This window comes from Varanus komodoensis, unplaced genomic scaffold (assembly GCF_004798865.1).
Source record: "Varanus komodoensis strain SLA01 unplaced genomic scaffold, ASM479886v1 scaffold5, whole genome shotgun sequence".
Lineage (NCBI taxonomy): Eukaryota > Metazoa > Chordata > Lepidosauria > Squamata > Varanidae > Varanus > Varanus komodoensis.
Window position 1 is genome coordinate 10,958,079 of NW_025336087.1, and position 14,918 is coordinate 10,972,996.

The 14,918-nt window shown below is 40.3% G+C and overlaps 1 protein-coding gene across 3 annotated transcripts in view; it reads left to right on the top strand.

The window, feature by feature from the left end:
• ARSB (arylsulfatase B) overlaps positions 1–14,918 on the top strand; it is a 78,812-nt gene that overhangs the window by 23,996 nt on the left and 39,898 nt on the right. The gene's annotated exons all lie outside the window — the stretch shown is intronic.

Genomic DNA, 14,918 nt, shown 5'->3' on the forward strand with positions numbered 1-14,918 from the left:
TTTCTAAGTCTATCATCATCATCATTGATAAATTTAAGCTGTAAAATCTATTTTACTACTTTGATGTAATGGTGCAAAAAAGCTGTACATAAGTAAATTTGTTTCTGTTTGTTTTGCAAATGACAGAATTGTAGCTGTGTTTTCACTCATTCATTGCTAGTCAGAAATTGGTTGATACATGCCTGGAACAATACAAATAGCAGTTTTTTGCCCCTAGAGAGGGCCATGTTGTTTCACAACATGCACCAGATTAAGTTTTGAAATGATAAATTAAGTTTAAACAGATAATATGGGGAGAGACTTTGGAGTTCAAACTGAGGGCAGAATTAGTTGCAGATGCATACCTTGAGCTGCTTGTATGCAGCGTTGATCTTTGATGTATTTTTAAAATGTCCAACATTGTGGGATTGTAAAGAAGTGAACCTAAGAGAAGAATGTATTTTGCCCCAGATTTGATCCTTTATAGACAGGAATGGAAGTGTGTGCGTGTGCGCGCGTGTGTGTTGCATACTCAGAGACACACACAACAAAGAGAGCATGCTTTAAATTCTCCAGTGTACAAGTTCAGGGGTCGAGTTCAGTGGGAATGCCAGAGGTCAGAAATTAACTGGCTTAGTTGAGCTATGAATCGAAGCTTTCATAGAGGCAGCATAGTTGTAGTAAATACAGTTAATCATTCTCTTTCATAAGCTCTGGAAGGATTCACCCACACAATTTAAAAACTAATAATGAAAAATAAATGGCATGCCTTTATTGCTATCTTTGGCAGTTAGTTCTAAATGCTTCATCCAAACTGAAGTGTACAGAAGACCAGCTTGAACTGCTTGTCAGCTTGCCCCCTGCTTAAATTCCGTCTACAACCTCATGCCTTTTTAATAAGTAAACGTTTCAGACATTCCATATTGGCACCGCCCTGCATAATTCTTGACATATTTAGTCTCCCTTTGATTGTTCCTAATATAGATAGCTAAACTTCAGACTTGTCAGATTGACTTGGCTTCTTTTACCATGAAGGGATTCCAAATGCAGTATGCCTCTTGATGCTGGCATATTAATTTATTTCCATATTACTCTGGATCAAAATTAGTCTAAAAATGAAAGTGGATTCTTACAGATAGAGATTGTTGTTCCATCTAGCACACTGCTGCCAGTTCTCCAATGCCTTATCAGGCAGGGGGTTCCCTTGTGCTTACTGCTGATAAGGTAAGGATTGCCATATTTTTAGACTTCCCACAAGATGATTTCAGTTTATTCTACAATATCTTTTCTTGTATTGTGGGACTAAGTGAGATTAGAGCAGAGTGGGAAGTTACTTCAAGAGGTAAGAGCAAACCAAGGATGAATATGCAAAGTAAGGCTGGTATTTTTTAAAAAGTGCCCTGCAATATGAAAGGGTTTTTTTCATGCTTGCTTATGTCCCTGTCAAAAAATTCTGCATAGCCCTGTCAAGAAAAATGCTTATAAGAGAACAAAAGTCTTGCCTGTTAGCTATCAAACCTCTGTGCTCTAGAATCTCAAGAAATGTGACCATCTGGAAAAACAACTCTAGAGAATCTTGCCATAAATGGGTGATCTCCTGCCCTCATCATTTTGTGAACAAAGATCATTTGCAGCTCTGATTTCTTCTGACAGCTGCCAAGAGGAAAAAAGAAAAAAGGAAGGTCTTGGCAGCCTTTTCTGCCCATTGTGGGTGTCTGCTGCACTTTAAGAGCAGACACTTCCCAGGACATTGCCCAGTTTGGATCTCTACAGGTGCACCCTTGCCCAAGTTAGACTCAAAATGCTTCAAAAATATTCAAGAACATTTGCAGAGCTTTCTTTTAAAAGGGGGATGTGATGAACTGGTGACAACCCATCCAATATGTTGCTTCAGTACTTTGAAGGGGCTGCTGCTCACTGTCAAATCTGAGACTGTGAAAGTCCTTCCTGAAAAATAAAGGGGGAGAAGGGGGAGGAATGGAAAGTACAAAGGGGAAGGTAGTGCTGTGGGAGAAGAGGAGACCCATCTTGCTGTAGGGACTTCTCATATACTGGACAGGAGTGAGGGAGAAGGAGGAGGAGTTGAGAACATCCCACAATGATTGTCTGTTGGGTGCACAGTATGCTGTTTCATCATATATGGCATTACCATGCAGGGGACAATGTCCTAGAAGGACTGGGTTGTAGATCTACTTATGTTTAAATTACACAAGAAAAGTGAGCATGGGGAAGAAAATGGTCCCATGATCCTTGAGAATTAAGAAAAGCCACAGGGTCAAACAACCTGAGAAAGCAGCTTCACTATTAAGTGCATGGCTCGTTTGCTTGTTTTGTTGACAAATAACCAAAGTAGAGCCCACTGATTTAGAACCTTTTGGGTTTAATCCAAAATTTGCCTCTCATGTGCTGAAGTATTCCTTCCATCCCCAGAAGGTTTCTGATCCAGCAGAGGAATCCCCATGGGAGAAGGAGGTTTCACCCTGTGCTCTGGCAAATTTATTAAAGAGAATTGAGGGACCCAATATTGTGGGAAGGCGGCTGCGATGCTGGGGAGTAGGAAATTGCTGAAAATTGCCCCTTTTCTGTTGTTCTGGCAGCAGGCACATCCTGAGTGGGCATCTGCTTAGGAGACTCTCCTGCTGATGGAAGAACAGTTTGGATTCAACCCATTGTGTATAGAATATATGTTTGTTGACTTCATTTCTACACTTTTAGAGATGGCCATCCTCTCTACAGTTTTATTAATAAACATTAAGTTTGGTGCGTCCTTTTGCCAGATTATTTTTCCTATGTTAATTTTTGCTTAATAATAAATAATACTAAGTTTAATAATTCCCTGAGAAGTTATTTTCTTAATTTGTATATGTTGAACTTTTCATCATAGGGTGTTCTGTGTAATTTCTCAGATTGTCTCAGATTGTGTGGAATGAGAAAGTAGAATGTTGGGACTTGCTACAAGCCTGCTGAGATTTTAAAACTGACAAATGATTTTCTAGTTAATTAATAGCCTGTCTTTTTCTTGACATGGAACAAGCCAATCTGTCACCACTACTCAGAACCAGATTGTGTTCTTATTTGATTAATCAGGTCTCATGGTTTAAGCCAGACCTCATTGGTACAATGCTTCTCTGCACCCAATGTTGCAATAATTGAGCAAAAGGCTTGTCCACTCTCAGGTTCTCTCCACACATGTTATTGTTTTCTTCTTTGCCTTCATTTTAATTGCAGTAATAGAATTCACCCTCAGAAACCAGGATAGTATTTAGGATAACACCAGAATGTGTTTCACAGCATACACTTTTTCCAATGTTTAAAAAAAGACATTGCTAGGGTGGCCACTTATGAATAGTTAAAAAAGAGAAAATTATCACCAGAAGGAGGACAGCAGTTGCCATAAATTTATATAAGCTGATTCATAAGCATGCACATACATACATACTTATAATTATTATGAAAACAAATACAGCACATCTCATTCTGACCAGGTGGGTGATGCCTGCATGTGCAGTCTACCAGGCTGGTGCTGTTTGTGGGCAGCCATTCTTAAGGTTCTTTAGCTTTAAACTCTAAACTGCCTTGAGTTCCCTGAAAGAAAAAGGATAAAAATATTATAAATAAATGTTAATATTCCTGCCATAGGATGGCAGTCAAGGTGACTAACAATAAAAGCAATGACTTAATTAAAATATAATATACATTTTTAAAAATCAAAAGCAGAACTAATAAAAGAAATAAACAGCAGCAACCAATTAAAAAACAGATTGGTTTATAGGCCATATGCTCACATCCTAGTCACTCCTGGCAGGTAGTTCCACAGCCTTTACATAGAGAGCAAGAAGGCATGCTAGAACTGGCAACTTTTATTTTGAAGAAAAGGCAGTGAAGGCAATTAGTATGGACAGGCAGCTGCCAACAATCTAGAGGCTCACAAAGGTTCATCTGCCACATTTGTTACCCTTTTCCCTTTGGCTGAAATGCTGAATAACCCATATTAAAGATTTTTAAAAATGTAACAATAATTCAAAGCAATCAGACCCTGCTTTGGGAATGAGCCTGTGTAATAAGGGCACAGCAAAGTATTTATGCATGTGGTATGCCCTTATTGGCCAAGACCCACACAAAAGCAGCTTTGGATTGGTTCAGATTGCTGCTACTTAAAATAAGTTTAAAAAAAATATATTCAGAAGTCTACAGCCTGAGCTGGGTACTTAGTTGCTGGGGTGAGGAAAAGGAAGCTGGTTAACTAGATGGGAATTGCAGTGCTCCCCCTGTCAACTTTTAAAGAAAACCATCTAGAGGGGAGGGTGGGTTCATTTGTGGGGGTGGCAGAAGCCCATCAGTGGCACTATGTCAACAGCCCACTGGATTCTCACACCAGCCCTGGCCCCCAGTTCAGATTATGTTCTGGATTCAGGTCAAGCACTGTTCTGGTCTCCTGCCAAATTTCAGTCCCCAGCTGCCATTCCAGCCCCTCTCCCACACACACACCTTACTGCAAAGAACACCACTGGAGAGCATAGAAGCATACAGGAGGAAATGGGGGGCATTCCACACAGGAGGAAATGGGGGGGGGGCATTCAATGAGCAGGACCTCAGTTTGGAATGGACTGGAAAACGCAGCCACTTTCCCTTCAGACAGGTTAAATCTCTGCTTTTGTGCAGCCAGTTTGTGTGATATGAAAATGTGGTATGCTCAGAATTAATCTTTGCTCTTGGAACAGAGAAGTATCTTAACATCTCTTAAGGACATATTTTGGTGTTTGCAGTAAAAGGGACATGAATATCATAAAATCTTACACCTTATAGTGAACAGTTCCAGCATCCAGTTAAGAGGAGATTTGAGTAGGGTAAATGGAACTGTTACTAATTTAGGTATAGGAATGAGTGCATAACAGGAAAAACAGGGAAAGGGACTTAGGGAAGGAAATAACAGAGAGAATTTAGTGGTTGGAGTAGAAGTATATGTCCCGGATATCTTTATCTTAAGCAGAGTTATTAGGTTTCATTCTGATGATACACAGCCCATTTTCAACTAAGCTGTATTTATACAGGTGTTAATTCTGGCTGCAGGAATTTGTTAATTCCAGGGGCAGCTATATATCATATTTATTGGAAAATTCTAGGATTATATAATTGTCAAATTTGGTTCTTCATGAAATCAAGGTTATATTTTACTACTAGATCCATTGATTGCATCATTCTGTTATGTGAATTCTGTAGTTCTTCCTGGTGATACGGAAATTATTATCTGTTTGTTAATAGCAGTATTGATGGCCATAAAATACAAATGGAAAAATCACAAACCAGTTAAGAGACTGGGATGTAGCATATTAGACAAAGTTTACCGATAACAATCAGAGGAAAAGAAGGCAGGCTGGCCAATAATTATTCTGTTGAGAAGTGGAGTAGTTTCATAATGTTTTGGAGCCATAAAGTACAAAATGCTCAACTTGAAGTCATACAAGAAAATAATTTCATTCTAAAAAATAATTACCATTTTTCCTCTTCCAATTTGTTGTAGAAAATTGGACTCACATTCTTACTTTGTTTCATATCACTGTTTTTAAAAATGGTTTTAATATGTGTTGGCCTAGCATCAGAGAAGAGGAAAGCTTAGACTGTTGGACTGGGACTTGGGGGTCCAGATTCTAGTTGCCACTAGGCTATGAAGCTTTTCTGAATGGTTTTGGGTCAGTCATTGACTTTCAGCCTAACTTACCTCACAGGGTTGTTTTTGTAAGGACAAAACAGCAAGGGGGATTAAGCACATGGGCTTCTTTGGGGGAAACAAGGTAGGATATAAAAATAAAAAAAATAATAAAAATAAAGCAGATGTAAACTGGCCTGATTGTTCAATGTAGGTTATAATTTGCACTAAACAAAACCAGCTTGTTGGGTTGTGACCTATATTTTGCAGATATGGGCCTTATTTGCAGCTGCTCTTTATTTGTGAATCATTGTTGGGGCAGGGGAAAGCCACGTGCGGTTGAAATATCCCTGATGCGGAATTATGAGTGTGACACTCATGCCACTAATGCTGAAATGTCTAATCCTTTGTTTTTATTGTTGGGGTTCCTGGGTTGGTTTGGGAGCTTAGATGCTGGCCAGTTTTCATTGGCTGCAGGAATTGTTATTGGAATGGCTGACAGCTGTCTGCCAGGCTGTCTGCGGAGCCTTCCTGTGCTCACTGCTGTTCGGCTTCACAGAGCCATTGTTTGCATTGAGCTTCCCTCTCCCCTCCCTCCCCGCCCCCTTTAAAGTCTTTCCCAGCCATATCCTGATATGGTAAACCACTTAAATTAGCTCCAGATTGTTCTGTTTATTTTGTGTAAGATAAGCGACAAAGTACAGCCACAAGCCTTCCACCTCAAGTAAACTGAGGAGAGAAGAGGGGAGAACAAGGTAATCTGTAGAACCAAAGGCAACTGTTCCCAAACACAAATACAACAAAGCATTAATATGCATAGATTATCTTTTCTCTCTCCCTCGCAGTAAAGCTCAGCCAGACCTTATACTTGGAAGCAAGAACATACTATGGCAGTGTTTTATTTATTTATTTTAAAGGAGACTTTTCTTATAAGGTTGGCAGCTTGGCTAGGAATCCCTGCTCATTTCCTGAAGCACATGTTTTTCTGAAATTGGGGAAACCTTCTGTATTATATAAAAATGCTTAAAGATAGCCTTTCTATCTGTACTAGCCTTGGCATTAAGCTTCTTTACCTTCTCCAGTGGAATGTGGATTTGTGACTGTAAATAGAGGCTCTGTTTAACCGGGACAGTATATTTGTGAAATTTGACTCTTTCAAGTTCCTGCACAACATCTGTGAAAGTGCAGTAATGGTAGCCTTGCTTCCTCCACACCCCTTTTAAGGACATTATTATAAATATGCATCTCAATTACGTCCTTAAGTTGAAAAACATCAGATGAGTAAATTCAGTTCTAAAAGGGCACACTGCTTTGAATGACATTGGGGAATAGATTAACAGGGCTTTTAAAATAAACATCCTTTGGTGACTAAAGGCACAATTCTATGCAATATTAGATGGAAAAAATGTCTAATGCAACTTGCAGCATGTCCCAGCCAGCACTAATATGATTGCACACCCCCTTCCCCGCTTTTCTGGAATTCAGTATTCCATTCATAGACACAAGATTTGGTGCATTCCTAAATGAATTTACAGGGAAGTAAGTTCCACTGGAATCAATGGGCTTTCATTGGAAGAAGAATCATCCCATATTGTAAGACTTGTAACAATGAACTTGTGCACCAGGTGCAGGCTAGACACAAGGAAGAACTTCCTGACTGTTAGAGCAATACAACAGTGGAACCAGTTGCCAAGTGAGGTTGTGTGCTCTTCTACACTAGAGGCATTCAAGAAGAAAACAGACATTGGGATGGTGTAACTGCTGGCCTGCACCAGCAGGGGTTGGACCCAATGGCCTACTTTGCTCTTCCAACCCTACTGTTCTATGATTCTAAGCTAGCTGCCATCTACAAATCTACCACATTCAAGATCAGGGCTATAAACATAGAACAACCTCACTTCAGCTCTTCGTATTCTGTGTGCAGGTTTCTATACTCCCATGTGGAATCACATAAGCAGTATTGTTTTCCTTATGTGTACTGGACCTTAGCCAATTTATTGAGGTCTGAGGCACATGTATCATTTGTTAATCCTGAGGATTCCTTGTGTTAAACCTAATTCCTTTACATTGTGATATGAAGGATTTATTTTATTTTAAGGAAGATAATTTCTCCTCAAAAAGTTTATAAATGGCTTTGCAATTGCTGCTTTACAGTGTGTAGTAACCTTACCATAGTCTTTTATCATAAGCGAGAAGCCAGCTTTCCGAGTTAGCATGATTATTATTCACCATATTTTCCCCTGAACATTGTGTGCACATCGTTTGTACTGAATTACACTCAGCTGACAGAACTAATGCGTCAGCAACTCTTATTCTTGGAACAGCCAAAGTAGAAGAAATCTTTTTTTAAAAAGTTTGTTACGTATTTATTAAAATAAAAAAGACTTTAATTGTATCGCAACACAAAACCTTGAAATCAATAGCTGCTATGTGTGCTCATTCAACTTAGCACTGCTGAATTGGAAGGATTCGAAAGTCATTCTTTGCAACATGTGAAGGCTCAGAGTAGGCAGGACCATGCGTGCCCTTCGTTCCTGCATCTCATTGGTTTACCTCAGGGGTCTCAAACTCAACTTACCTGGGGGCCGCTGGAAGTAGAATCTGGGTGAGGCTGGGCCGCATCAAGTATTCCACCACCGCGGTGGTGGTGGGCCGCTCATCCCGCGGCCGGCTCGGGTGCAGCCGGCGCTTTGAAAGCTGCAGGGCCCCCCACCCATCCCGGCAATTGGCCCGCGGGCCGCGAGTTTGACACCCCTGGTCTACATGGTGAGATTGGGGAATGAAGGGGTGGGGCCTGAAAGACAGGGATGCACATGTAGCGCTACCCCTGTCTGCACTAGTTAGCTCCTCAAAAGTTCCGAGCAGCTCATGAACAGGACTCTACTTGCACAAGAAAGGCACCTCCAATTCAATATCAATGCATAAATTAACTTAGGGGGTTTCACTACCACTGAAGGATGTGATGGCTAATTGAATGGATGTCTAGACAGACCCATGGAGAATCTGCAAGGGGCTCTCAGCCCTGGTAGCTCAGCAGAACTGCTGTATTCAGTGGCAGCACATTTCCATTATTACCAGATGCTTGGGGCAAACTGCATTAGTCACTGTCATGCCAGTCTTGTAAGCTTGCAGATCTACCCCTTTTTGACCACTTTTGTGAAAAGAAAATGCTGCAGTAAGATGGACTTTGGTCTAATCCAGCAAGGCAATTCTTAGATTTGGAACAGCTGCAGCTAGAATGAATTGCACAAGCATTTACCAAATGTGCTTCATTTGCATAATACAGATACCCAGATTCAACTGATCTTGGCACAAGATGTGGATTTACTTGATAAGTTAATTAACTTTTTTCCCTTAAGCACAGTGTATGTTGCTCTACTTAGGCTCTACTGCTGCTGTGAAGGGAAGCTTAGAATTGTAAGCTGTTTGTATTTCAAATAACAGGGCATAGGATCAAATTACTTCAGAGGCCCACAATGAGGAATTCATGGGGATTATGTCAATACACACACCAGTGACATAGCTAACCATGGCTTCCTTTCCTAATGAAAGTAGACATACTTCAGGTTCTTTAGTGGGCCTTTGAAGAGTTCTTACCTGCTATCATTGACATTTTATTATGGGCTGTCATCTTGAATCTAGTGTAGAATATCAAGGCTATTATGCAGCAAATGGTATCTTGACCACCAGCCGTTCTTTCTGTGAAACTTTTCTCTGTGTATGTTGTTTTATCTTGTGGTGAGAAAGAAGAAAATCCTGCAGTCCAGTGCAGAAATCCATTTAAAATCACAGTTTATGGTTTTTAAGGTGCCCAGCTTGAAATATTTGCAACTAGATATTTTGATTTAGGGTAGTGTCTATATTTATCCATAAAAACATGTGACATTAGCTTGTCAGCTTTTCAAATTCTTTCTGAGTCAACCAGGTTGATTGCTTCGTCAGGTATTTTATTATCTTGTAGTTCTTAACAAACATTCAGAATGATAAATAAGTTTATATTGGTTATCATTGTGTTCCCTGCTGTTTTTTTTTTTTTTTTTTTGCATTTCATCCCCAAACTTTTTCTAAGGAGCACCAGGTGGCTTACATGATTGTCCTCCTCTCCATCTTATTCTCATGGCATTATGCAAAGGGCCTAGTGTGGTGTAGTGGTTAAGAGCATGGGGCTGGGACTCAGGCAACCTGGATTCTAATCCCCACTCAGCCATGGAGCCAACTGGGGGATTTTGGACCAAGCACAGACCTCAGCCAAAACTGAGAAAGGAGTTCAGCAAGGCTGTATACTGTCGCCCTGCCTATTTAACTTATATACAGAGCACATAATGAGAAAGGCGGGGCTAGATGAATCACCAGCTGGAATTAAGATTGCTGGGAGAAATATCAACAACCTCAGATATGCAGATGATACCACTCTAATGGCAGAAAGTGAAGAGGAACTAAAGAGCCTCTTGATGCAGGTGAAGGAGGAGAGCGCAAAAGTTGGCTTGAAAACTCAACATTAAGAAAACTAAGATCATGGCATCCGGTCCTCTAACTTCCTGACAAATAGATGGGGAAGAAATGGAGTTAGTGACAGATTTTATTTTCCTGGGCTCCAAGATCACTGCAGATGGGGACTGCAGCCAAGAAATTAAAAGACGCTTGCTCCTGGGGAGGAAAGCTATGGCAAATCTAGATAGCATACTAAAAAGCAGAGACACCAGGCTACCAACAAAAGTGCGTATAGTCAAGGCTATGGTTTTCCCAGTTGCAATGTATGGCTGTGAAAGTTGGACCATCAGGAAGGCTGAGCGCCGAGGAATTGAGGCCTTTGAATTGTGGTGCTGGAGGAGACTCCTGCAAGTCCCTGGGACCGCAAGGCGATCAAACTGGTCAGTCCTAGAGGAGATCAACCCTGACTGCTCTTTAGAGGCCAGATAGTGAAGATGAAACTCAAATACTTTGGCCACTCAATGAGAAGGAAGGAGTCCCTGGAGAAGAGCCTAATGCTGGGAACAATAGATGGCAAAAGAAGAAGAGGACGGCAGAGAATGAGGTGGCTAGATGGAGTCACTGAAGCAGTTGGTGTGAGCTTGGGTGGACTCCGGGAGATGGTGGAGGGCAGGAGGGCCTGGAGGAATGTTGTCCATGGGGTCGCGATGGGTCGGACACGACTTCGTGACTAACAACAACAACAACTGGAGGAGAAGCATGAAAGACAACTGCATATACATCTTAGACATTCTAATACCAAGAGGTTGGCCTTGACCAGGCCTATCTGATGGTAAACAGCACTTTCAGTTTGGCTGAGGGACTACCCTCTTGGTTTCTTGACTATATCTAGTTTACCCAAACAATTGGCAACTTTTAACTAAACAACCTTGAGTCTTACTTAGATTTAGATTACATCTAGGACTATCTGAAAATAAAATCAGTTAACAAGCTTATTCACCTGGGTGGTGGGAAGCACAGTATTATTTACTACTTATGCATTAGCTGGGCTTTTGTGTGTTATATTATTGATATTGTGATGTTTGTATATATGTTTCTTTTTGTATATGAAAATAAAAAGGGGGATAAAAAACCAAGCTTATTATGGGAAATTCATTCTGAGCACATTGCTACTTGATACCAAACAGTGGAAAGTAACACAGAAAAATTAGTCCCCAGTGGAGAAGGCTGAAGAACAAAAATATAGACAGAAGGCCCAGATAGGAGGTCTAATTATGAGGACCGAATGGTCATAGACACTATCTCCTGGGGATCATAATGGTCCTCAGGTCTTTTCCAGTATGCCAGTTCAACACTTAAACCACAATGCAACACTGGCTCTTGATTCCACTCACTCTTCCCTCCCATCCTTTTTCCTTGTGCATTGTATCTTTTTTTAGATTCAAAGGCTGTGAACAGGGACTGTCTTGTTTACTGATTCATTGTCAGCCACTGCAGGTGCCTTTGGCTGAGAAGTAAGATAAAATGCACTCACTGTACGAGGAGGACATTGAGTACCTGGCAGCTTTTCAGAATGAAGCCAAACAGACAGCCCTGCCTGTCTTCTTTATGAATTTGTATAAGTGCTTTGGCAAGACTTCATGTCTCGCTTACAAATTGTGGGCTGGATCCAGAATCTCCTTCCCTCAAGAGGAAGAGGCGTTCATAAGAGCCATCTGGGAGATTCCTCCTCCCACCCATTCCACAGCACACCCCGTTCAGCAGGGGTTCCTGATCTTCTGGACTGGAGAGGCCACCTGGGAAGGAGTTAGGGAAGTGTACTTCCTTCAGCCCAGTTAATCTGACTCTGACTCTCTGTGTTAAATGCACTTTTAGATTAGAGGAAATCACTTACAAAATGGACAATAGGAAGAAATGTTACATTGGGTTGGAAGGGGAGGCCAAAGTTCACGAGCTTACAATAAATAACTTTTTAATTCTTAGCACTAACTTTCAACAAACATCATAATTCTCAAAAAGCCTTGTACTAATAAAGAACATCTTGAAGCACTTCTATGAATATGAGGAGCATCTGTCCCAAGTAAATGATCCATGTTTTTCAACAAGAATTCCAAATAAGCTTCTTTGATTTCCCACCTTCAGAAACTTTTTGTAGAGGAGATAGAAAGAAAGTGACTACTCTTAGGTGCAGGCTGGAGGGAAGGAAGCAGGTTCCAAATAGCAAATGGACTTGTGCTACGAAGCATGTAATGCAGACTGTATTACACTCCCCATGTCTCTGGCTCTGGTGTCCTTACTTTCTGCTCTCCACATGTGAATAGTAAATGGAAGGCAATGTTCTCTGTGGGAGAATATCTTCCTAACATATAATGGAAAAGGTGCAGGAGGCGAGGGGCAGGGAGGGGAGGTAAGGGTTGGGGAAGATCTCTAAAGCTGTAGGGTATCCATTAAACATGGTCTATACACCACTGTTCTAGTGCACCTCAGCTTTGAGTGAGGAGCAACACGTTTGTCTGTTTGTGTTACCTTTTGACAGTATTCCAGACTGAAAATCAGCATCTTCTACTGCACTACGTAGGGGAAAGTAATAGCAAGCATAGTTAAATCATTCATCAGTTAACACTAAGATTTTGAGGCGGACGGTCCTTCTCCACGTACCATAAATGGAAAACTTAAATTATGTATCTACAAAATGTTTTTTTCTGTGGTGATGCCCCAACTCTGGAATGCACTTTCAAAGGAGATGGGTCAGACTTTGTTTTGTTATCAGTGCCAATTTAAAATGTTTCCTGTTGCTCAGGGTTTTTAACTGTTTAATATTTTAGAAACTTAACATTTAATGCTTTAAAACTGAATTGATTGTTCAGTTTTGTTTGCTGGTTAAAGAGTTATTGTTCGTTAACTTGTTTTAATGTTCAATTATATGATGTTTGCATTGGAATTGTTTGGTATTTATTTATTTGATTGATTGATTGATTGATTGATTGATTTCTAACCCACCCCATTAGCTGCACGGCTCCTGGTTTTTGTGGTTGTGTTCACTGCCTTGGACTCCTGTGAATGAACAGCATGTATAAATTTTGAAAATAAGACACTGCTATTCTTTTCATCCCATAAATTCTGTTCACCTGCAAAACTCAAAAGTTTTTGCCATGAAACAGCCTGTCATCATTTCCTTCTATCATTATTTCTGTTATACTCTTCTAGATTATCTAAGAGCATATTGTAGACCTCAACTTTAAAATTACCAATAGGAAGGCAGTGCAGATTCTGGAGTGCCATTTTGATGTTTTTCAATTTTAATAACTGCCCCTTCACAAGTCTGCTGCCTCCTGCACCTACCCCCATGCTATTCTGAAGCATCCTCCAACACTCCTGAGCAGTGTGTGTCTGCACATCCACCTACCTGTCTGTGTGGGCACACACATGAAAGGGACTGCAGGGAAGAAGGAGAATCAGCAAAAATGGCCTTCCTTTCTGTGAGTGGGAGCATCTTGATTCAACTTCCTTGAATGAGCAGACACTTTCCCTGGATTGCAACCCCACCCATGAAGGGCAAAGGTACCTTCCATGAACAGAGGTATTCACTCCATGAACAGAAGGACTGTTCTAGATCCAGCCAGTCTTTGTGTTTCGATGACACCTGCATATGTCATATTGGGTATTATTATAGAAGAGGCATTTCTCCTGTGTATGAGAATGGGGAATGCTTCTTTTCAAATGATGCTCTTTATAAGAATTGGTATAAAAGCAATAATTGCTCAATTAATTAATTGTCAATTAAAATCACTTTAAAGGTATTTTTAATGATTGATATTTTAGGCCAACCAGTAACCTACCCTCATCAGGACAAAGTAATATTAGTATTTACTTCCTCTATTGAATAAACATTCAGGGGGAAAGGTAATTATAGTATGAGTTCTTTTTTTTTTTTTTTGCTAACAAAAGGAAACTGCATTTAGCAGTGCTAATGCAGGTTGAAAACAAAAGAAGCACAGGGCAGTGGAATACTTCCCCAACAGGAGGCAAGTCACAGGTGCAAGCAAAATGCTTTTAATAGGAACTTTTACAAAGGTGGAGAGCTTGTATCTTGATGTAAAAAATTAATTCTTCATTGTTTAACTATCAGATGTAAAGGTATAGCTTCTATATAGCATGGAGTGTCTGAGCCTGCCTAGTTTTGGAAGCCAAGCAGGGCTGGACCTGGTTGAAATCTGGATGGGTGACTTTAGATGTTGTTAATCTCCCAGAGAGCTTCAGCTACAAACAGTATAGAAATTTAATGTAATAGTAATAATAATTGTTTATGTTTATATTCTTATTTAACTACACAAAGAATCAGGATGTTTACTGCAGCATTTTTTTGCAGTTAGTTATATGTTATGAATCCAAATCCAAGTGGAATTGCTTTGAATTACACAATACATGCGAAGTTGCCTTTTATTGAGTCAGACTATCAGTCTATCCAACCCAGTTTTGGGGTAGTTCACAAAACAATTTTGAGGAGCTGTGTCACATGCCAGCCATCAATATGAATTTGCAGCCCACAATTGGGGTTGCTGTGCCTTGTGAACCCAATGGTGAGAGTTATTTGAGTCTTAAAACAACCTTCATGTAACCCTACAACAGACCATAGCTTATGTGAGGGTTGTCTAACTCTGAACTAACTCCTGCTGGTCGGGTTTGCTTGACACAAGAATCCTTGACAACCTCCAGTCAAGGGTTTCATATTCATTTATGTACTATTGTATTTCAATGTATTTTATCATGTTGTAAGCCGCCCCGAGGTTTCGGCAAGGGGCGGCATAGAAATGTTATAATAATAATAATAATAATAATAATAATAATAATAATAATAATA